Genomic DNA, 25,237 nt, shown 5'->3' with positions numbered 1-25,237 from the left:
ACCAATTGTTTATACAATGCCAAAATGGTCAGTGCTGGTAGTAAACTTATAAGTAACATTATACAGATTGAGATAGCTGTCTGTATGTATTTATGAGTTGATGAGTATCTACTAATGAACATATGTATGTAACAACAGTTATTATTTTAAAAAGCTGTGTATTTGAAAGAGAGAATATAGGGGTATATGGGTGGGTCTTCAGGAAGGAAATGGAAGGGAGGAAGATATTTCAAAAATAATAAAGAATCAGATTTTAATATTAAATTGAAATGTATTTCTTTTGCATTATATAATCTTCACTTATAGCTGAGTGCTTACATCTTTTATCCATTTATGTTTTTTCATTTTGCCTTTCTTTTGTGATTAATTAATTAATTATTTTATTTACTTTATGTACTGATCACAGCTTCCCCTTCCTGTTCTCCTCCACAGCCTCCATTTCATCTACTCTACCCCTTTTCAACCCACTTCCATTTCTCCTAAGAAACAGGGGGTGCTCCCTTTAAGTCCCTTATTTATGCTCAACTGAAGAATGCAAAGATAAGCCAAAGTGGATATTGTGACTATAGGTATTTTGATTTTAAGAATTCCTTGAGCTACATAATTCTTGCTTTTATCCAGGATGTTAAAATGTTCTCTTTATTCTGCATAAAAATATATTGTAATGTTTGTAAGATAGGCTTCCAAAAATCTGCCCGTTATTCTTACTACAATAGGCTTTGAATTTCTGCATAAAAGACAAGAAAACATGGAAAACAATTTAACCTACCTTCTGGGAATCAGCAATAATAGCTGAATATATTGTTCACTACTCTATAAGTTGAATATGTCAGCAATAAACAAATTCCCTGTAGTTTTCACTGTAAAGTATATCACCTTTCAATATTCAACACTACATCATCAATCACAGAAAAGAAGAAAATGGTGCCCAGAAAATGGCATAAATTAAAATACACAAAGTACAATAATCTTAAATGCATTGATTGTCAAAATGAAGTAGAACAAATTGCTAAGGTAATCTTCTGCCACAGCAATGACTTGTGTCATGTCTATGAAACATGACCAATAAAGAAATAAAAAGAATCACTTAAGTGGAACCATAGTTTCAAAATGTCATACAGAGAAGATACCAATAATGTTTGTTTCATGAAACAGAATAGTATAAGAGAGAGATAAAACACAAAATAAGGAAAAACAGCATATTCAAAAATGGTGCTGGCTTGAAAGAAGTAAGCATCCGTAAGAATGCAAATTGAGCCATTGTTATCTCCTTGTATAAAGCTCAATTCCAAGTGGATCAATGACCTCCACATAACACCAGATACACTGAATCTATTAAAAGGAAAAGTTGGAAAGAGCCTCTAACACATTGGAATAGTGGAAAATATCCTGAAAAGAACATCAGTGGCCCAGGCTCTAAGATCAACTATAGACAAATGGGATCTCATAAAATTAAAAAGCTTCTGTAAGTCAAAGGATACGCTTGTCATCAGGACAAAAGGGCAACTTATAGATTGAGAAAAGATCTTTACTAATCCTACATCTGATAGAGGGCTAATATTTAGTATATACAAAGAACTCAAGAAGTTGAATTCCAGAGAACAAAATCAACCTATTTAAAATTAGGTACAGAGCTAAACAAAGAATTCTCAACTGAGGAAACTCAAATGATGGAGAAGCACATAAAGAAATGTGCAACATCCTTAGTCATCAGGGAAACGCAAATCAAAACGACCCTGAGAATCCACCTCACACCAGTAAGAATGGCTAAGATAAAAAAAAAAAAAAAAAAAAAAAACAATTCAGGTGACAGCAGATGTTGGCTAGGATGTGGAGAAAGAGGGACACTCCACCATTGATGTTGGGATTACAAGCTGGTACAACCACTCTGGAAATAAGTCTGGTGGTTCCTCACAAAATTTGACATAGTACTACCTGAGCATACAGGTATACCACTCACAGGCATATACTCAAAATATACCCCAACATATAACAAGGACATTATGTTCTACTATGTTTATAGTAGCCTTATTTATAATAGCCAGAAGCTGGAAACAACTCAGATGTTCCTCAACAAAAGAATCGTTATAGAAAATGTGGTACATTTACACAATGGAGTACTACACAGGTATTACAAACAATGACTTCATGAAATTTGCAAGCAAATAGACGGAAGTAGAAAATATCATCCTGAGTGTGATAACCCAGGAACAAAAGAACACACATGGTGTGTTCTCACTGATAAGTAGATATTAGGAATATAGCTTGGAATACAAATGATACAACTCACAGACCATATTAAACCCAAGAAGAAAGACCAAAGTGTGGAAGCTTCATTCCTACTTAGAAGTGGGAACAAAATAATCATGGAATGTAAAGAAAGGGAGGAATTTGGGAGGGAAAGAGGAGGAGGAGGGAATAGAGTACAGGACCAGATGTGGAAGGATATGGAGGAGATATACAGAGGCCCAGGAAGTTGAATAGAAGTGTGTAGCAATGGGGGATGAGGAACTGTGGAGAGCTTCTAGAAAGACACAGAGTCAGAAAACCAAGAGTCATCCCATAAACAGACACCAAACCCAGATACTATTTCGGATGCCAAAAAGTGCTTGCTGAGAGGAGCCTGTTATAGCTTTCTTCTGAGAGTCTTTGACAAAGGCTGACAAATACAGAGCAGGATGCTTGCAGCCAACCCTTAGGACTTAGCACAGGGTCCCCAATGGAGGAGTTAGGGAAAGAACTAAAGGACCTAAAGGGGTTTCCAACACCATAGGGAGAACAACACTATCCCCCCCTACCAGACCCCCCAGAGCCCTCAAGGACTAAACCATCAGTCAAAGAGTATACATGGAGGAACCCATGGCTTCAGCTGCATATACAGCATCAATGGGAGGGGAGGCTTGATGCCCCAGAGTAGGGCAAGCAAGGTGAGGCACAAGGTGAGTCAGTGGATGGGGAGCACCCTCATAGAAGCAGTGGAGAGAGTAGATGTGATAGGGAGTTTGCGAAGAGAAAATCGGGAAGGGGAATAGCATTTGAAATGTAAATAAAATAACCAATAAAAAACACAAAATGCTTCTTGAAGTGTCTGCTGGGAATTTAGAGACCGGGTAAGCACGGGAACCCTGGCATGGAGGGGTGAGAGCTGTGAATGCCCACTACAAAGGCAAACCTAAAGGCCTGGCCTGTGAATACAGGACAGAGTGTGGGAAGGAGTGACTGAAGTGTGGAACAGCTGACTGAGTATGGTGATGAAGCTCTAACATTTCTTCAGACCCAAATCTGAGGCTTGAGTCATCCCTGTGACTCACTGAATTCTTCTGCACAATGGTCACCCCCAAGAGCACTCTGAGCCCAGTACTCTGGGAACAGGATAGCTTCCTTCAGGTGATGGTGAAAGAGGAAGAAGCTAGGGACTCCCAGAGCCAGGAATCCAGCCCTAGCTTTACTGCCCACCCTGAGGCTGCATGCTTGTGCTTCAGGCACTTCCACTATAAGGAGGCATCCAGCCCCCATCAGGTGCTAGCCCAGCTGCAAGAGCTATGTTACCAGTGGCTGAGACCAGAATCGTCCTCCAAAGAACAGATGCTGGAGTTGCTGGTGCTGTAGCAGTTCCTGGTTGCACTGCCTCTGGAGACCCAGGCCTGGGTGGGTGCTAAGTGCCCAAAGAGTGAAAAGGAGGCCGCCGTTCTGGTGGAGGATATGACTCAACTGCTGGACAAGAGAGGATGGGAACCAGGAGTGGAACATGAAGAGGCAAGTTTCAAACAGAGCAATACCGATAAATCGGAGCCACCAGAAATGGCCACTGAAATGGTCATGGGAAGCAACTCCCCCAAATCTACCCTTGCCCACACTTGTAAACCTGAGAGCAGCTCAGGGAGCCAGCCAGAACTCCTGGGAGAACTGTGGATGAAGTCTACTGCCCAAGAGATGGACTTCAGAAAAGCTCTTGGGCCTCACATGGATGCCTCCAAAGACCAGCCTGTACAAGAGTCTGATGCCTCAGGAAACAGTTCCAACATGTAGCCCAACTTCCCTTCCCAAGACAAGGCTTCTTTCGAGGAGAATTTGGCCCATTGCTTGATAATGATACAATGCCTCCAGATACATATTCAGAGAAGTCCTCCAATAATAGTGAATCTATGAAAACATTCCAGAACACTTCAGCCCTGGATACCCACCAGAAGAGACACTCTCAGAAGACACCCTATGCCTGTACTGAGTGTGGGAAGGTATTCAGTAGGAGCACCCATCTTGTCCAACACCAGGTTGTTCACACAGGAGCAAAGCCCCATGCACGTAAGGAGTGTGGTAAATTCTTCAGTCGAGGTACCCACCTGACACAGCACCAGAGTATTCATACTGGGGAGAAGCCTTATAAATGTGAGGAATGTGTCACAACCTTCAGCCGCAGCACCCACCTCATGCAGCATCAGTGGGTACATACAGGCAAGCGGCCCTACGAGTGTGATAAGTGTGGTAAAGCCTTCATCCAGAGCACCCACCTGACACAGCATCCACACTGGGGAGAAACCCTACAGGTGTGATGTATGTGGGAGAGCCTTCAGTGACTGTTCAGCTCTGATCGAGCACCTGAGAGTCCACTCTGGAGAGAAGCCTTATCAATGTAAGGACTGCCCAAATGCCTTTGCACAAAGCTCCCTCTCAGTGCACTCACACAGGTAGAAAGCTTTACAAATGCAGTGACTGTGGGAAAGCTTTTAGCCACAGCTCAGCTCTCATGGTGCACCTGAAGACCCATATCACTGTGACTTGAAGCACCCCTTAGAGTACAGCACAGCCTCCCTGAGAGGCTCGACATCTAAAAAATCCTGAATTCCACAGGAGCCAAAAACACCATGGGTTGAAAGTTGTACTACTAGTGCCTGACGGCAGAGTGGGGCTATCTGGGAACACCTCTACATTGGAGGGCCCAGGGGAAGTCCCTTAATGAACATGGATTCATACCAATTGATGACACTTCTAGAAGCTTCCTACTGCCCTCCATATCCCACTCAGGCTGGTCCCAGAGAGAAGATACTAGTGAACTAATGATCTGCATTGTTTCTTGGAACCAGAGCAAGTAAAAGCAGGTGTCTTTCCAGGCTCAGATGGCCCAAGATCCTCAAGGCAGGAAGACTCAAGCTTCAGGTTCTCACTTGGCTACTGTTCTTGCTGGTACCTTTGATGGTCAGCCTAGAATGGCCCACTCTGTGCCTTCACACCTGCTTCCACACCATATTACTTTATGCCTAACTCCAAGACAGACTTGTGAGGCTACTTCTCTTTGCCATCCCTCTCATATTCTCCCTAGTTTAAGCCACAGTGATGTTTGACACTTGCCCAGTATCTGTCTTCTCCTCCCACATATTCCTTCCACATCTCATAGGCTCCAGACCTGTGGATTCACCTCAGGCTCATCTCTAATCCAGCTCCTCCTCCAGCATCACCTCCTGTGAGCTCACCTTGCCTCCCACTGGATTTTTATCAGGGCTCTGCTTTCTCACCTCTTCCTGCCATCATTCCATCCCCACTCACTTTCCTGGTACAACTTTTTCTGCTACCCAGATCACATTGAATCATTCCATGACACAATATGTTGTCAGTGAGTCACATCTTCAACAAATAAGCATGCCAGGATACATGTCACTTTGGCCCAAGCAATTACTCTAGTTATCCTCAAATGTGTATATAAATGTTGTCATTTGTCTTTGAGCACAGTGTGTGAAAGTAATTTCAAAGTACTGGTCTGTCTTTTGGGCAAACTACTCTCCTTGTCTGTTGTCTTGTGTTTGCTCCAGACCTGGCCTCCTCTTGCCTTTTCCACTCCTCATAGCCTCACCTCCCACATGCCAGCCATACTTTTCCCTACCTGTGTGCCTTTTTATCTGTCCCTGGGACCCTGAAGCCTTCTTTCCTCTATGTTGTCTCAGATATCCTTGAAAAGCTTCCCCAAACACTTTAACCTGACCTTATCTTGCCTGACACTCATGCTGCTGGAGTACCCCATTATTAACTGTCTTAAACCTCTTACCATGTCATTGTGCTTGCACTTCTTACACAATGCATAGGCCAGTGCTCCCAAAGTATTTTATGCTGTGAACACAGTGCACAAGATGCAGCAAACCCTTCCCAATGTCTCTAGGATGAGTGTAACCAATACCTCCCCTAGGTAGTCACTGTCATCCACCCCATGTTTTCTTCATAAAGACATTTATGGAAGAGCCCCTATGCCCATATAAGTCCAGCTGCAGTGGTCAAAACAAAACTTGGCCATACCAAGCCTTCCTTGCCTCAGGTCCTGAAGCCCTGGTTACCATAGACTTAAGGAATGCCAGCACTCTGTCAATCCTAAAATCATAACCTGTTTACTTTGCCTGCCTGCCTTTCCCTCAACTTTCCCTGGCTCCTGTGCCTCCTGACTAATATGAGTGACTTCACAAGGTTTTCTTTTCAGTCATTGATGTATGTAAGCTACTGTATCTACATCAAATAGTATAATACATTTTGTTTTCCTGGAAAAAAAACACAAAATAAATTCTTTCTTAATAGAAATCATATATTATAGAAATTATACACTATCACACTTACTTTATGGTATTTTATGTATTCTTAATATTCTGCAGTCTAATCTATGATACAGTATATAATCAAGCTAGTATGTGTGTGTATGTCTGTCTGTATGTATGTAAATCAATTAAGATGTCTATTTGCAATTAAATTTTACTCTTTTAAATATATAACCACAGGAAAAAATAACTAATATTGTTTCTCTTTTTGACTCTTTGGATTTAATTTTTGCATGTTTACATGAATATTTATAGTTCTTACATGTTATTACTCTATACTAATTTAATTTTGTGAATTCCTAGAGAAAGCTGCATAATAAATTTTAAATGTGAGTATAACACCACAGTCCCATGGGGAAGATTCTTTAAAACTACAATATTTTAGTAGAGCTTTATTTATAATTTCAAAGAGAAAATACACATTCTTTTTTGTAAATTTTACTAGCAAACACATGATTGTGAGGCTATTTTAATTGAAGTATTTTGATATTATATTTGTATCCTCTTTTTAATAATGATATAGACGTTTATATTGCTCATTTGATCCTCTCAAGGAAATACAACCCCTTATTTCCCCTGGGAACACTCTCATGCTAATTATACGTGGATCATATCACACAAGGTATCTGGAACAATTTTTTAAAAACTACATTACCAATAACAATTGAAAAACAAACAAAAATCATTTTTAGTTAACTTCTTTCAAGGAATTGGTGATATTTATAGTTAAATTTTCTCAAGTAATTTTCTTTCATAGAGTATGGAACATTAATTCAGTATCTGGAAGATGATCACTCCTTTTTTTAATAATAAGTAATACAGCCTCTATATTTTCTGTCAAATGACTTTGCAACATAAAATATCTAATGAAAATTGAAGACTGCAAACTTTAATAGTACTAAAAGATACTATTATTGAAAGTGCAATATCAATCTAGAGATGTGGTGGTTTTGTTGAGTATCACTTTTCAAACACTTAAAGAAACTATTGTGTTATAGCAGCTGTCCATATTTGTGCAATAAACATACCCTCTATTATCTGTTTCAAGCTAATATAAGACCTCTGAATAAAGTTGAAAAGACATGTACACATTTGGTTCCTGTAAACCAATGTTAATTAACTCTAGCACAACACCGCTGGTTTGTAACAGCGATAGACTTATAGTAACACTTATTGAATACAGATTCCTTATTTTCCTTGGACACTGGAATCTAAACTTCACCTGCATGTCTTTTATCTGGCACAAAATTCCCAAACCTAATGTCTCAATTTTAAATCCAATACTGTCTGATATATTTAACTCTGTGGAATTGTTTGCCACATACCAGATTTTTACTGAAGACTCATATGTCTAAACTTGATCCTGTAGTAGGAATACTTCTATCTAAAAAGATTTTTTCCAGTTTACTGGGTTTCATATTATGTGCCTATTGACTGAAACCAATCATACTTTCCTTAAGATTATATATCTAAGATTGCACTTTAATCTCTTCTAGTGTGACAGTAAGATCCTTCCTGGCAGGTACCAGATTCATCTATTTTCATATTTTTGAAAACTATAAATTTCTTGAAAACTCCATTTATACCTAAATACTTTCTTATGAAACACATAATTTTTCCAAAGTGTAATTATTCTAGAAAGAGTATTAACTATTTTATCAGGATTTAACTTAAAGCTAATCTTCCCTGATAATTGTTACTGATTTAACAAGGTTGTTGCTTTCTCCCTTGAAATTCCTTATACATACTCTGAAAGAAATGAGTGTGAGAAAGATGAAAGAATATGACAATCTAATTGTAAAATCCTATCATATATGATATAAGTATGCCATGACTTAAGTAAATAAATTAATGTAATAAATTTGTTAATGTTGGAAGTATATACATTTTGCAGAAATAAAAATGTCTCAGTTTCATTAGAAAAATGTGTGGATCTAAGGTTATTTATCACAAAATGCCTACTAATACACACACACAGAATGAAAGAAATAGAGCAAGAGAGAGAGAGAGCAAAAGAGAGAGAGCAAGAGAGAAAGAAAGAAAGAGAGAGTAGAAGGGAGGGAGGGGGGAGAGAAGGAGAATCATTATTTATTGAGAAGCCCAAGAAAAATTTTTGGAAATACCCTTTCATTAAATATACAAATACATAATCTCAAATTATCAAGAAAGGAAGTGATTGTCTAGATTATAAAGCAGACATCTTTGTGTAGACAGGGAGTGGTGGGAGGTTTGGGATGTGGAATGGTCAGATGGTGAACCTGGAGGAGAGGAATGGGATCTAGTGTGTAAATAAATAAATAAATAAATAAAGCAGTTAGAACTAGCTGTATTTTTGAAAGCGAAACAAAATTTACTAAACAGTAGTAAATATAACCATCTCAGTTTAATGCAAAGCCTTAACATACAGTCATCAGGATTACTCTGTCAGAATTATACCGACAAATACTTTGGTTTTTCTTCTCAAGAACATTTCATTAGTTAGAAAAAATAATTATTTTAAAATTTAAATCCTGGTTTAGTAAGTGTGTAATTTAAATAAATTACCTACTTCTTATGTTCATTTTACTACTGCATTTTCATGCCTCTAGACTATATACTCATTATTTCATCCACATATTTGTATGAAATTGACAAGCCAAACCAATAATTTCCTGAGCATTTCAGTTTTATAAAGATTATAAATAAATTAAGAGTTTTCCCATTAACTCTGTTTGTCATCTATAAAAGTAAGATTATAACGAATTTATTCAGAGTGTTATTTTTAAATCTCAAGAAATTTAAATCTCTTAACAGTACATTTTTTCTCAATGAGCCATAATTCATTTAAAAATATGTTAAAATTTTAGGTTAGGATTTGTATGTAATGGAGCATTTGTAATGATCATATATCATTTTGATAAATTGACAATTTAAGATTTCTGACTTTTTTTCAATCCGTAAACACTTTGCTTATGTATAACAGCAACTGAGAGATTATCTGTTTGCATGCATTCATTTTCTTCTTCAGGTTCCAGGTTTTAGCTCCATCATTATAAACAAATAATCCATGAAAGCATGAAAATACTTGATCATCCAGTAACAAAGTGAAGGACAAAGTAAAAGTACAGCATCAGTTTTAGCATCAGGTTCAAAAGGAACCCTAACATGCTTGTGTCAAATAATAATATAAATATCTAATATGTGAAAAATTTATTAAATTGTGGAGCAATTACTACATTATGAAAAATTAAATGTACACCTTAAAATGAATGCCAACTTTGTGTTTTGGAACCATCATATTTCTAAAAAGATCTGTTTGTGAATAACTTGTAATGGACACTCAGTAGCAAAACATATAACATTAACAGAAATTGTTTTATATTTATCAATATTTAAATCTATGGTAGCTATTACTTAGGGAAAAACATATATACTATAATATATATATATTCTTTTCCAAGGCATTTTTTAAAAATTATAGATTCTTCAAAGTATATGTGTTAATCTTAGTCTCATTAGTCTCATGATATGATGATATGTGTTATATATATCTCTATATATAATTTTATATATAATATATGATACATATTATTATATATAATTTATTATAAATAGTGTTATATATTATTAATATATTAATAAGTGATATATTGACATATTATTTTATTAAATTACACATCTACATAGGAAAATTTCCATAATGATATATTGATTATATGAATTATTTTCACTAATACTTATAAATGTCTATTAAAATAATAAATGTATATATTGACTCAAATGAAACATTTCTGATTATTGGTAAACAATGTATTAATATGTTCTAATTGTTCTATGTATTTTCAAGTAATAATTCATTGTGTATAGGTTCTTTTAATTTTAACAACTACATGTTAATGGATAGTATGGGAAATAGTTGCATGTATTTTCCTACCTTATTATATATAAAATAAACTGAGAATATTTAAAACATACTTGGATGGTCTATTAGGTTTACAGTATTATATTTTTCATTTGATGAACAATAACAGACCTCAGTGTACAATCAGATTGCATGTATAAGTATTTTGTACCTAAAATGCATTACTATTTGTTAAAACTGTCTCTATAACAAATATTTTCTTCAATGATAAACTATCTCCTTTATTACTTAGAAATACAGTTTTACCAAAACAATTTTAATTTAATTCTTTGTCCTGTTTGTTTTTTAATAGATTTTTTTTCAAAATTGATTGCCACCCATATATATATATATATATATATATATATATATATATATATGAAAAAATTAGTTAGGATTTCTCTTTTATATCAATTGATACTACATTAGAGCTCTAGTGTGCTATAATGCAGTATCAGGATTATATGTAACAATGATGTATTAAAGATAGAAAAATAGGGGACAGTATGTGAGAAAAATGTGAGCAACATAAAATGACATATTAGTAGAAAAATGTTATAATTCAAACTGTTCTTTGTTTTAACTAATATCATTAATTTTTAAAACAGAAAGAAAAAGATTGTGAAAATTCTTTAGATATATAAATATGTTTAAACATGATCTAAGTATTATAAAATATATACACATATTGAACATTACATAGTACACATTGATTTGTAAATTTTTTGAGTTTTTTTAGATAAGTGCAAACTATACAAAATTATTTTTCTCTGCATACAACTATAGTGTTTCAAAATCTAAATAGTTATATTGAATCAAATACACATTCAGTAATGGTTTTTAAAAAATCCCAAAGGCAGAGTTCAATTCCCAGCAACCACATGGTAAAAAATCCCAAAGGATTTTCTCCTCCCCTAAAAGCATTCATTAATGCTGTCTATGTTTGGACATATACTAATGTAATTCATTAATTTTCAAAGACTACAACAGTAGGATTGAATTTGTGATCTAACAGAAGGGAGTGAGATAATCTTTCTTACATTGTAGATAGGAAAAAGTCAAGTTGTCTAAATCAGCTCTTTCATGTCTATTCAAGTGTTTTATTCGTCCCTGCACTTTATCCCCTATATTTAAGTTTTAACTAGAAAGAGGAAGAAACTTCAGCCTCACATAACTGTTCAAAAGCCAAGTGGAAACAGTTCTTATAAAAAGCCAGTTATATAAAAGTAAATGAACAGTGCTAGGGAATTTCCAGCATATAAAACCATGTCAACTATATCCATTTAATAACTGGAGTGAAGTGGGAAAATCACTCTGGACTATTAAAAGTCTTTAAACACTTAAAAGCACTAAAAAAAGTTAAAAAAGTTAAAGGAGCCCCAAAGTTTCCTTAATCAGAAGTTGTCACTAACCTGAACTGTAACAGATGGCCATTTTGTCAACAAAAAGAGCTGGAATCTCTTTCCATGCCTTGTGATCTCCAGGGGAGTTTAATAATCATTAATGGAAGCAAAATTAACTCTTTCAAGCACTCAATTGTGTCCAGTGGTACCTTTATGACCCACTAAAGAGATTAAACAAGATGATTGATTCAGTATTTGAAACTGGAAAAATTTATAATTTGATGCTTCCCACCTATGATTTTAAAAAAATTCTCAGAAGAACAATGATAGCATATTGTTGCTGTTTGTGTTATACTTTTCATTTTTGTCTCATCTGTACCACTACTAACACCTGTGAAATCTGAGTCTCTGTTCAAAAGGAAACAAAGAAATTTATGTTCATTTCTGTTTCTTTCTATTCTAAAACCAGAAATGTGATCTTAACTTATAGATATTAAATTATGAAGAAAAGAGGTTTATCTTTAATTGATGACAGGAAAGGGAAAGAAAATGGAATTCATAGATACGTTTTTACATAGTTATTCTTTAATATGGACATTTAATATAGCCTTGGAAAACATTGCAAAGATACTACAATTCAATCCAAATGAGAAGTGGAATCTTCAGTGATTTGAGTGAAAGTCCTTTAAATAGACAGTCTCAATTATGTTGACACTAGATAAAGAAAAAACAAAAGAGTAATTGTAGATAATGTTGAAATAAATATAGTAAGAGATATTGTTGATGAGACCCCAATACAAGTAGTGAGAGTGGTCAGAAAAGTAGGTTACTGAACTCTAGGTCTGACGTCAGCCAAAAATTAGAAGTATAAAATATGTATAAATCTTTAATTCACTGTAATAATTACTTTCATTATAATATAAAAGTGTGATGTTACCTGAAAATAATATTTGAGGAAATTTCAGCAGATTTTAATAACTTTCCATGCTTTGTGATCTTTACAGAAATTGTAAGGCTTTACTCTCAATTAGTTAATGAAATTATAATTATTTTGACTATACAGGGAGAATTAAGCTAACCTCTTTGAAATAATTAAGCAAAATAGCTTAGGAAACTCAAAGCTCATACTCAGAGAGGAAGATTAGATAATGGGGAAAAAGTGTATTATAGATTTTAATGAGATAATATAGATATGATTAATCTAGGAAAACTGTGAAAATGTTAATAAATGTTGAAAAACTATGTATCTTATTTCAATAGTAAAATTTAATTATAAATACATATGATTTAGATGGTAAGAAAATTATACATTAAAGTAAATTTCACTTAAAATCACTGACATCACAATGTTTTAGATCTCATGTCCTTAGTGAATATATCAAGTAATTTCTCTGTGCATTATTATAATTTTCTTTTTATAAGTGACTGTCAGCTACTTAACAATATTTTTTCAGCTACAATCAAGGATTATATGGATTTTATAATGATTTTTTATGCATGGATTAACCACTAAGCGCAAGTGATAAATTGAATATTCATGGATGAGTGAAAAGGGCAGCTATATGGTTATCACTTTCATGCTTCTCTAGATATAACATATATAAAATCTAATAAATCTAATTTATGAGTCACATTTCTATCTTTCTTGGCTTTAATACACATAGTCTCTGGGGATATTAAACTTGTTCTGCATTTCTCCTATCCTTCATCTAATGATTAAGCAGTGAAAATTGCTTTGGAACTGAATGTTCTGTATTATTTGGCATTTGTATGTGTGATATATGAAAACTTAGCTACTGTAAGGGCATTTGCGTAAAATTCCATTTCTATACACATTTATAAGACCATTGATAGTGGTATTCCAAAGAAATAAGAAAACCAAATACTATTATAGTATAACAATAATTATTTTATTGCTATAATATTGACTATCATTGGGATGCATATGTAAATAATCATAAATATTTAAGTGGTATGTACTATATGAATGTATACATTGTTTTTACAGTGCTAATTTGCATACATAAAATTACATGATAACAAAAAAAAATCTCACCATAAAAACTTTTTAAAATGTTTCTAAATAGAAAAATAATAATCACTAAACTGGCAATATATAACTTACTAAAATTTTTGAATAAATATTTATTAAAATTAGCTCTAAGTGCCTACAAAAAGAAACTGGAGAGAGCATACACTAAAAACCTGACAGCACACCTATAAGCTTTAGAACAAAAAGAAGCAAATACACCCAAGAGGAGTAGACAGCAAGAAATAATCAAACTCAGGGCTGAAATCACCCAAGTAGAAACAGAAAGAACTATACAAAATATCAACAAAACCAGGAGCTGGTTCTTTGAGAAAATCAACAATATAGATAAACCCTTAGCCAGACTAACCAAATGGCGCAGAAACAGTATCCAAATTAATAAAATCAGAACTCAAAAGAGAAACATAACAACAGAAACTGAGGAAATTAAAAAATCATCAGATCCTACTACAAAGGCCTATACTCAACATTATTGGAAAATCTGGATGAAATGGACAATTTTCTAGACAGATACCAGGTACCAAAATTAAATCAAGAGCATATAAATCATCTAAACAGTCCCTTAACCCCTAAAAAATAGAAGTAGTCATTAAAAGTCTCCCCACCAAAAAAGTCCAGGACCAGATGGTTTTAGTGCAGAATTCTATCAGACTTTCCAGAAAGACCTAATACAAATTAAAAAAAAAATGTTTCTAATGACAATATTAATAACTAAACTGGCAATATAACTTCCTATAAGTTTTGAATAAATATTTATTAAAATTACATTTTCAAAAACAAAAACACAAAGCTTTATGAAACATAATCGGAGAGGTGTTTCTTTCTCACTTTTAGGTATTTAGTTTCTTCTGTGTGTCTACGGGGGTGGGGGTTGTTGTTGTTGTTTTCTTTTTTGTCAGGGACATGGTTTTCCATACATTAAACAGAGGAGTTATAGTTTTCTTACTTTTATAAATGATAGAGATGAAATCACGTAACAGAGTATAAACATAAATTGTTTTTCTTCAAAAATGTTTTACTTTATATATTATTTGATAAAAAAGATATAGTACTTAGAAATACATTCTAACAATATTTTATTATCTAAAACTGCAAAAGAAATGCATTTGAACAGATTCCCAAAGGGGAACCATTGTAGATATTTTGCTTGCTTTCTTTTATTTTAATCTATGATATTTCATCCCAAGACTTTACTTAGGAATGTTACTTGAACCATGTGGGAAAAGCATCCTTCCAATGCCCTCACATTTCTTTGAATGTGGATAATCTCTAGCAATAGTCATCACATTTTCTTCCTGTAAAAGTTCGGAAAATAAGTAATTTAGGTCTATTTTAACAAGCACTTTCTATTTAAAGTATTAACTATGACACCAATGTTTGCAGGTGATTGAAAATTCAAAAAAAGAATGTGTATGGCTTTATTCAAAGAAATATGCATGGATACTCAATTTTATATTTCATGTAATTTTCATACAGCACCACTCTTTTAAGCTTCTTTATATTTTTAAAATATAATAACACATTATTCTTAGACACACACACACACACACACTTTCAGGAAAGTGTAATCAGATATTGCTATATGTTGGAGCTAGAATGCTCTTGAAAGGCCTTTGGTGATAATTAGTCAAAGATGATATTTGGGGAATAATGGAGGTCTTTATTTATTGGATCTTTTATTTATTTACATTTCAGGTGCCATCCTATTTCCCCATTTCCTCTCCCCAGAAACCCCTTATACTATCCCCCCATCTTTATTTTTTTGGTTTTGTACTATTTTAATTACATGCAAGTATCAAGGTCAGATCTTGGTTGAGGAACTAACAACACAATAGATGCAAATAGTGAAGGAACAAGCAAGACAATAAACACAAATAGTCAAACATCAAGCAGGGCAATAAACAAAATTCTGTGATCATTGTTTCTGAGGGCTTATCATGATAACCAAAATATCTGAGCCTAATTCTCTGTCCTAGACCAAAGTCCTTCTCATGTCGGAAGCCTACTTCCTTGTTCTTGCCTAAGATTTGGATTCCTGCCACAAATTACTTCTTCATTCTAGCCTAATGTCCAATTCCTCCCTGAAGCCCACTTCCTTGTCCTTGGACAATGTCATACTCCTGCCAAGCAGCTCATTTCTTGTTCTTGGCCCATCTCAGATTATGGCCAAGCAGCTCCACAGGGTCTCCACCTCTTCCATTTTTTATTTCATAAACAAGACAAAGTATGTCTTAGGTTGTTCTGCCAAGAGTGCTTTTCTTGCCTGTCATGGAATATGCATTATCAAAAGCAATGCACGTATGTCTTAGGTTGGTAAGGCTCTGTGCAGAATCTTACCAATCCTTGGCTTGCCAGCCTGATAATTTAATAACTTGATCAAAATAGAAATACTGACTTCATGGCCTTCTAAAAAAAGATAGCAAGTGCTGGAAGAAATGAGTCAGGATTTAAGCAGAATCAAGAGGGTAGTTGGCTTGATTATTGTGGGTCTAACACCTTTAATTACATTTAATTACATAATTGCTAGCACCACTGCTTCTGCAATTGCTTTGAAACAAGAAGTTAAGAACGGTACTTTTGTTAATCATTTAGCAAAAACTTTTACTAAAGTGTTGAATATACAAGAGGATTTAGATAGACATTTGGAACAACAGATTGATGCTCTTTATCCTATTCAAATTATTGGGAGGAGGTTCAGAATTTAAGGGTAAGGAGCTGTCTTGAGAGTCATGCCCAACACCACTGGATTCATGTTAGTTGTAAAATTTGCAGTGGTAGTCATTATAATTAAGAAAAAGTTTAAAGACACTTGCAGTGTATATGGCATAATTCTAACACCTTTCTGGATGTTTTAACTTTGCATAGTGAGCTTATACATTTGAAGAATGCTGTTCTGCTGAGTGTTGATGCAGCAGATACTGCTGATAAAATCCAAACCCAAACAAGAACAACTACTATAACAAAGTAAATACAAAGCACTGTCTTGTATACAATATTTGAAACTTTCTCACAACAATGTGATTAAATTAATTCCAGCACACACCCAGGCCAGAATGCATTGGATTTCTATACGATTTAAAACAATCAATCATGAGCAAAAATTAATATATCTTGCTTATAACCTAATTACCTAAGGTATTTCTTAAAGCAATTGAAAGTAGATAAAGATAGATACTAATAAATATAAGTATGACATTATGTTTATAAAATAAAAATTTCACAAATTTATTGACATTAATATTTAAATAAAGATTATTCAATTAGAGATAACTATGTATAAAGTTTAATAGTCACTATGAAAGTAGTAGCATTTAATGCTGTATGCCATGATGAACTGTTTTAAAAACTGCTAAAATTATATTTGTAATAATTCATGACAGTGAATATTAATTAAAACTCAAGTTGAGTTTTTCCAGTTAATAAAATTGACATCTTTATTGTTACAACTGTCTTCTAAAATGAATACATTTTAAAATAAATGTATATCTTTCTATTTTAATGGTATATTTAAGCATTATTTGAAAAGCAGTGTTTGTTACTAATTATGATTGAGAATAAACCAACAAAGTGGTTCACATATTCATTTTCTAATCATTTTTATAAGAAGATCCTTTTACTTTGCTTGAGTTTTGACAACAGACTACAGAAATAAGCCAAAGTTGATGGCAGTTAAATAACAAAATGTTTGGTGCCTCAGTACAACATCCAGTTTCTTGTTTTGGTTGCTCATCTTCACATATTTCACAACCTGCAATATTCATTAAACAGGAAGTATATAATATGTTACTGAATCTTTAATAATTTCTTAAGTGGTATAAAGGAGGTATACCATGCCTACATTTCTAAATTCATGGGTGTTTTTTTGTAAATAAAATTATGTATTAATTTAATTTCTTACTTACAAGTAAGTGTACTTATCTTTGAGAAAGTACTCATTGTATATTTTTTGCTATGTGAATACATTTAATGAATATGCATAAAAGTAAAGTAATCAATAAAATATAATACTATCAGAAAGTGAATTATATAAGAGGACTTTTATCTCTTTATTCCAGTTGTTGAAAAATACTTTTTCTTTTACATCTTCTGAGAAACTTCTCTAGAAGAATCCAGCAACAAAGAGAATATGCTTCCTAATGTAGCACAGATGTGAGGAACAATTTTACATATGGGATAACTTGCCTTTGCCCATTTAAGGAAGTATCATATATTCACAGCTGGGATTTCTCTAGTAAGACATTTTCTAGGGTAAACCAGCTGTCATTTTACTGTCTCCCAAATACAAGGCACTCGGCTGCACATCAAAACATTATTACATTAAACAAAAATAACACATGTTTTTAAATGAACACACAGCTGTTCTATATATTCACAACCACTTCACTATTTTTATATAAGGAAAAGAAACATGTTGTTTCTAAGGTAGATGGCAGTATAGACAAGAGTTGGGTTTACCTATTAAGTTACTACAATACCATGTATGTCAATGTTTATTTAAAGATATTTAAAGATATCTGAATACTCACTTAGGAGACTTAAACAGGTAGTTTAATTACTGTACAACAAATGTTAGGATGAAATATTATGTTTGGCTCTACTAATGACAAGAATCCCAGTTACCATATAAATATGTGTAGTGATTAAGAGTATGCTGGCATTCTAGTCATAGTACACATATCTAGAAGGTCTTTGGATGTGATCCCCTGCCAGAGAAATCATGTTGCTGGATTAAAATTGCTTTATACTCAATGACTCACTTTCTCTAGTAAGTCTTTTTAAATTTCAATTTTATTTCCTCAGATGAAGGGATGACATGAGAGTCATATCCAAATTTTAAGAATAGATGGAGGTGGTAAGCCCTGAGCATTTCTTTCCCTAGACCTAGGCCTAGAAGCTTCTAGTCTCTATACAATCTAGTCTTTCAAAAGCCTGTACCTTGATGGCTTCAGAATCTGTTCCTATCTATTTACCTAAGTCTAGGATATTTCACATTCCAAGGCTTATTGCTAAATAAATACACCCTTTCTATCTCTTTCTGTACTCTGGCTGGTTGCATCAACTCAGCTGTTCTAATCAAACTCCTCTCCAAGCTTACTGACTCAATTGGCTTCTCTCAGCCTCTGAATGAAGTGCTTTGCTTGGACAAATGTCTTCAAAACTCCATGAACTAAACCATACTTACTGAGCTGACTGCACAGACTTGAGGGAACTGAACAAACTCAAATGAACTCAACTCATCTTTTCTCTCTGCACTGCTCTTAAGTAGACTTTCTTTCTATTCTATAGTCTATCTTGGTGATAGTGGAGCATAGCCTGTCTCTGACTTCTTTGGTCAAATCTTTCTCTGATTTGTCACTTTTTTCTCCCTCAATTTTACTTCATTGTTTAGGATTAAAGGTATGTACTAAGGGTGTGTGTGCACTCCAGCTGAATCACACAGACCAAGGATTTTGTTTGTGATCACATGCCAGAGTAGTCAGTAGTCACTGGATTAAAATTTATGCACACATCTCATAATATTAATGGTTCACAACATTCAGAAAAAGCACTCTCAGATACTCCCAAAGGTAACAAATATCCCAAATCATGAGGCTATGAAGAAGATTTCATATACAAATTATAATATACAACTTCCTTTTTTTCTTTTATTTGTTTACTTTTTGAAAATGTATTTATTTTTATTGAATATTTTATTTATTTACATTTCTGATTTTATCCCCTTTACCCATTTCCCATCATAAACCCCTCTTCCCATCCCTCCTCCTCATTTTTTGCTCTTATATCATTTACATTTCACGTAAGTATTAAGGTCAGTTCTATGTTGAGGAACTATCAATTCAATATATAGTCAAGGAACAAGCAAGACAATAAACACTGATTGTCAAAGAACAAGCTAGGCAGTAAACAGAGTCCCTGGAAATATACAACTTTCTAAACTATCTCTTTTCTCTTCTTTAAGAAGATAAAAACCAAACCAAACAAACAAAGAACAAAATATTGAGTGAAGAAATACTTTACTCAAGACATACAAATAAAGTATATGCTGGTCCTCTGTTAAATTACTGAATTTCTAGTATTTATATGAAAATGAAAAAAAGCCTATGTATATAATAATTTAATAAAAATATTTTGGATAAGAACAAGTCAAACCCTCTTGTAGACATTTGTAGATCATGAAATAATATGCTGATAAGGGAAATTACAGTCTAAATTAGTGCCTACATAGTAATAGTTTTGATGAATTATAATTCAAGGAACAAAATCTATTTCATTGAATATATTTAAAAGCACTGAATGAATAATAAGGAATAATTTCACAGTTACTCTATGAAACACATATGTTGATTTTAATGAAGCCACAATTACTCTGATATGTAAACCACACAAGGGCCCAACCAAAGAAGAGAACTTCAGACCAATTTTGCTTATGAATATAAATAGAAAAATACTTAATAAAATTCTTGCAAACCAAATACAAGAACACATCAAAACCATCATTCAACACAGTCTAGTATGCTTCATCCCAGGGATGCAAGGTTTGTTCAATATATGAAAATCCATTATCATAAAAAGCCTTTGACAATATACAACACACCTTCATGTTAAAAGTATTGGAGAAATCAGGAATTCAAGTCCCAAAACTAAACATAATAAAACCAATATATAGAAAACCAATAGCCAACATCAAATTACATGGAGAGATATTTGAAGCAATCCCACTAAAATCAGGGACAAGACAAGGATGCCCAGTTTTCCCATATCTAGTCAATATAGTACTTGAAGTTCTAACTCAAGCAATAAGACAAGAAAAGTAGATCAAGGGAATACATATTCACAAAGAAGAAATCAAGATATCACTATTTGCAGATGATATCATAGTATATGTAAGTGACCTCAAAAATTCTACCAGAGAACTTCTACAGTTGATAAACAACTTCAGCAAAATGGCTGGATAAAATAATGACTCAAATAAATCTGTAGCCTTCTATTATACAAATGTTAAATGGGCTGAGAAAGAAATTAGTGAAACAACACTCTTCACAGTAGTTATAAATATTATAAAATATTATGGGGTAACTCTAACCAAACAAGTGAAAGATCTGCATGATAAGAACAGAAGTTTAAAGGTAATAATGATTATATCTGCCTAGACAGAGTAATCAGCCCTTAATAATTCTGCAGCACTAAGGTCTGTCAGACGATCCTGGGCCAGAAGGTGGAAGAACAGATGCTCCAACGTTTTGTAGTATAGGGAGTGTCCAGGTGTTCAGAGGTCTCTATAAATTGGTTAAGTTTTAGAAGCTATGCTTTCTGCTTCCCACAATTTTAGTTAACTCAGTCATTCTGGAATTCTGAGGGGGTGAAAAACTTCTAGTCTGATAGCCAATCCTGGCTACTTACATTGAGAAAAAAGATTTGAGTGGATGGTTTTCAGCTGACATTCATCCTAAAGCCAAGGAAAAAGCTAGGTTCAGAACTTAGTGTTTTAGTTAGGAGAAATGACAGAGGTTCTGGTTAGTCAACAAAATGATAGACTGGGTATTAGGACTATCTTATACCTCACTGGTGCAAATTGGCATAATTATGCTCTAATTGTATTTTGAGAGAAAGGTTTTATTTTAACAGGAAGGGTGATATGTAGGAGGAGCTAAGGTGGGAGGAGTACTGGGAGGAAGCGAAAGAGTAAGGAGAGGAGAAGAAGAAGAACAACAACAGGAGAAGCTAGGTGATAAGAGAGAGAAAGAGAGGGTGAGGCATGGAGGCAGATGTTCACATGTCTCCACCAGTCACAGATAGTTGATATATCTTGGTTGGGTATTGGGTTACACTTCTGAGTGAGCATTACCAAACTTATAAAGCCTTTGATTAACATTTTTAAAAAGTGTATAAGTGCAAAAAGGAAAAGGGGGCATGGAATAGGGGTTTTCTAGGGTGAGGGGAAAGGGGGAAAGAGGATGGCATCTGAAATGTAAATAAAATATCCAATAAAAAAATAAAAAAAAACTTTTGAAAACTGAAAAAAGGGTAATAATGAAACAGAGAAATAGAGATTACTAGAGCAAAAAAAAAAAAAACAACAACATAAAAATGTTTATACTCTTTCTTATTATGATCATATTGCCCAGAATGTTGTATGGAAGAAAACACATAATTTTTATTCTTTTTAAAGTTTTCTTAAATTTTGTCTTACACAATATTATTTTTTCCATTTTAGCATATATGAAACTTAGAGTAGAATACGTATAATTATTTTAATGAAAATAGAAAATATTGTATATCAAGTAGTAATGACGTATTAATAATTCCATTAATCTTACCTGGAAGCTAAGAAAATTGAATAAGAAGAACTAATTAGAAAAGAAATAAAATCACAAAAGTATCTAACTGTGCTACTTGAAATAACTTAGATTTTCTAATATAACATATATTGATAACTGTCAGCTATACAAAACTAAACTTTATCTGTTGAATTTGCATATTATTAATGTAGTGGTTTGAATATGCTTAGCTCATGGAAAGTGGTACTAATAAGAGGTATGTTCCTATTGGAAGAGGTATGGCCTTGTCAGAGGAAGTGTGTCACTGTAGTGGTGGGTCTTTGAATATATATATATATATATATATATATATATATATATATATGCTCAAGATGTAGTTTTCTTAGCTGCCTTTCCAGCACTATTTCTGCCTGGATGCTGCTGTGCTACCCACAAAGATGATAATGGACTATATACCCCTGAAACTGTAAGCCAGCCACAAACAAATGTTTTTCTTTATAAGAGTTGCCTTGGTATTATGTCTCTTCGCAGAATTGAAACCTTAACTAGAACAATTTATCGTATTATTTGTGTTATGTTAATCTATTAGGGTGTTTGAGTCAAGGTAGGAACTAGCTCATTTTTTCTTCAATAAATAATAATGGAAAGATAACTAAGTTTGACACATGCATACACAAAGCTTGTACATGTTTACATGTTTACATGTACACGTATACATGTACACGTATACATTCATGATTACACAAGCATACACCAAAAATAAAAATTAAAAGTACAGTTTGTTCCAGCAATCTTTCCTTTTGTATATGACCAAAGGAGATGAAATGAATATTTTGAAAATGTACTTGTATCCCTTTGCCCATTGTTTTAATATTAACATTGTCCAAAATATTGAAACAACCAAAGTACCTAATACCAGATAAATGGATGTAGAAAATTTGCTATCAATATATGTTTATATTTAAGCATAAAAGGAAATGTTGCCCCATATTTTAAAAGATATTGCATAGATATCATCAAGAATGACCCAGGAAAACAATCGCTCAGTGAACTAATTTACACACATAAAGAAAAATATTACATGGCATCTTTTAATGTGGATTTTACCTCAGAAATAGATAGCAGAATAGTGGTTACCAGGATTTTTGAGGTTAGAGGAAAAGTAGTTATGCTGGTCAAATGCCATCAAGTTTTTATATACTGACTAAATTCTCCTAATATGCAGCATTATGGCTATAGTTAATGTATGATATGCCTGGAATTTGCTTAGCCCACAGACCTCATACATTTATGCCACACAGAAAAGTAAACATACAACTATAGAAGGTGACTGCTATACCAATTTTCATGATCATGTAAGCATATCACAGTATACATGTATGGTAAAATATAGGTTAGGTTAACTAAAATGTATACATTTTTAAAGCCATGCCTTAGTGACACAGAAACACAGAAGGAAAGAAAAGATGATAGTTATAAATACAATATTATTCTGGAAGCTTTATAAATAAAATATTATTTAATTGAAGCCCTTTAAAATAATTGACATGAGGCTGTAGAAGATAAGTTTATACTGAACAAGCACAGCAGGCAACGTTTTGTACATGACATTAATAATAAATTTAAGTATAAATGAAGCCAGACCAATTAGTAGACAGAAACATTACTTTTTCAGCTAAGGATAAGTGAAGAATATCCTAACAAGCCAAATTTTTAATATTTCTTTGGAAGCATCCTTGCTAAGCACTTTTGTAGCCTTACAGCTGATTTATCATGTCCTGATAAAACTAAGTTTCTATAAATGTTCAGCACTCTCCTTATGATTTCATAGAAATAAGGTTTCTGTGTAATAACATCTTCCTCTTCATCCATTCTTTAACTTCTATTTCTTAAAATAACATGGGGAGAAAATCCAAGGTAGTAATCTATGTTTTAATAGAATTCTTAAATTAAAAGAAAAAGTGCTCATTATCCACTTAACTTGCAGCTGCCCATATGGAAAAGTATAATTTAAAACAGTGGTAGTCATAATAACTTTTCTTAATCATTGAAATAAATAAACTAGAAAGAAGATGTCCTGTTTGTTTTCTGACTGAATGTTAAAAGCAGTAGGTAATATATGCTCAAAATTATATTTCAAAATTTCAGAGAGTACAACTGGTCTATTCTAAGCCTATTACACTGTGAAACTAATTAACAAGAATATAGACTTGGAAAATTTCTTAATCTGAAAAAAAAATAAATTTTACCTCTATTTGCTGAGTATGCTTTGCAAATAAATTGAGGCTGATTAAAAAATAGGAGTTAGAGAAAGACTGAAGGAACTTAAAGGGTTTGCAACCCCATAGGAATAACAATAGTATCAACCACCTAGACACTCCATAGATCCCAGGGACTAAACCACGAACCAAAGAGTACACATAGAGAAACCCATGGCTCCAGCTGCATGTCTAGCAAAGAATGGACTTGTTGGACATCAATGGGAGGTGAGGCCCTTGGTCCTGTGAAGGCTGAATGCCCCAGTATAGGAGAGTGTCAGGGCAGTAGAGCAGTAGTTGGTGGGTGGGTGGGAGAACACCTTCATAGAAGCAGGGAGAGAGGGGATGGGACAGGGGTTTTTTGGAGGGGAAAACTGGAAAGGGTATTAATACATGAAATATAAATAAAGAAAATTTCAAATAAAAGAAAAGAAAACTAAAGGTAATTAAAGATGGCAAAAATGTTTAGTAATGTCTGCAAATGAACATTGGTATAAATTATTTGTTCATAAGGAAAACCACAGCACTAAATTTTTCACTCTTCAATTTCCATTGTTAATTTCAACATCTACCATATTTTACAACTTCATTAAATGTTTGATTTAAGGTTAAAATTATTTACAAAAAAATCTTAGATTACTGGTGTCAGGGCATACTTCACATTAGATCCATATTTATACTAGTAGTGACAAGAGAAAACTATAGTAGTTAAAAATCATAGTTTTTAATATTTATAGAAAGATGAATGTTTGATCCACTCAGTATTAGTTGCTTTACTTAGAATATAACCTTGGTTATCAAAATGGGAGCCTAAATATTAATAACCATGAGTAAGAAATGTTGAGGCCATGGTTT

General features: G+C 33.5%; 1 protein-coding gene and 1 pseudogene across 3 annotated transcripts in view; one reads left to right on the top strand and one right to left on the bottom strand.

Moving 5' to 3' along the window:
* The window catches only part of Pcdh11x (protocadherin 11 X-linked), a 497,227-nt gene that overhangs the window by 334,188 nt on the left and 137,802 nt on the right, over positions 1-25,237 (bottom strand). The gene's annotated exons all lie outside the window — the stretch shown is intronic.
* LOC117694701 (zinc finger and SCAN domain-containing protein 22-like) lies at positions 3,328-4,792 on the top strand (annotated as a pseudogene).

The sequence above is a fragment of the Arvicanthis niloticus genome, chromosome X, assembly GCF_011762505.2.
Source record: "Arvicanthis niloticus isolate mArvNil1 chromosome X, mArvNil1.pat.X, whole genome shotgun sequence".
Classification (NCBI taxonomy): domain Eukaryota; kingdom Metazoa; phylum Chordata; class Mammalia; order Rodentia; family Muridae; genus Arvicanthis; species Arvicanthis niloticus.
Note: the sequence above shows the minus strand (reverse complement) of the source record. Positions and strands in the feature narration are given on the sequence as shown.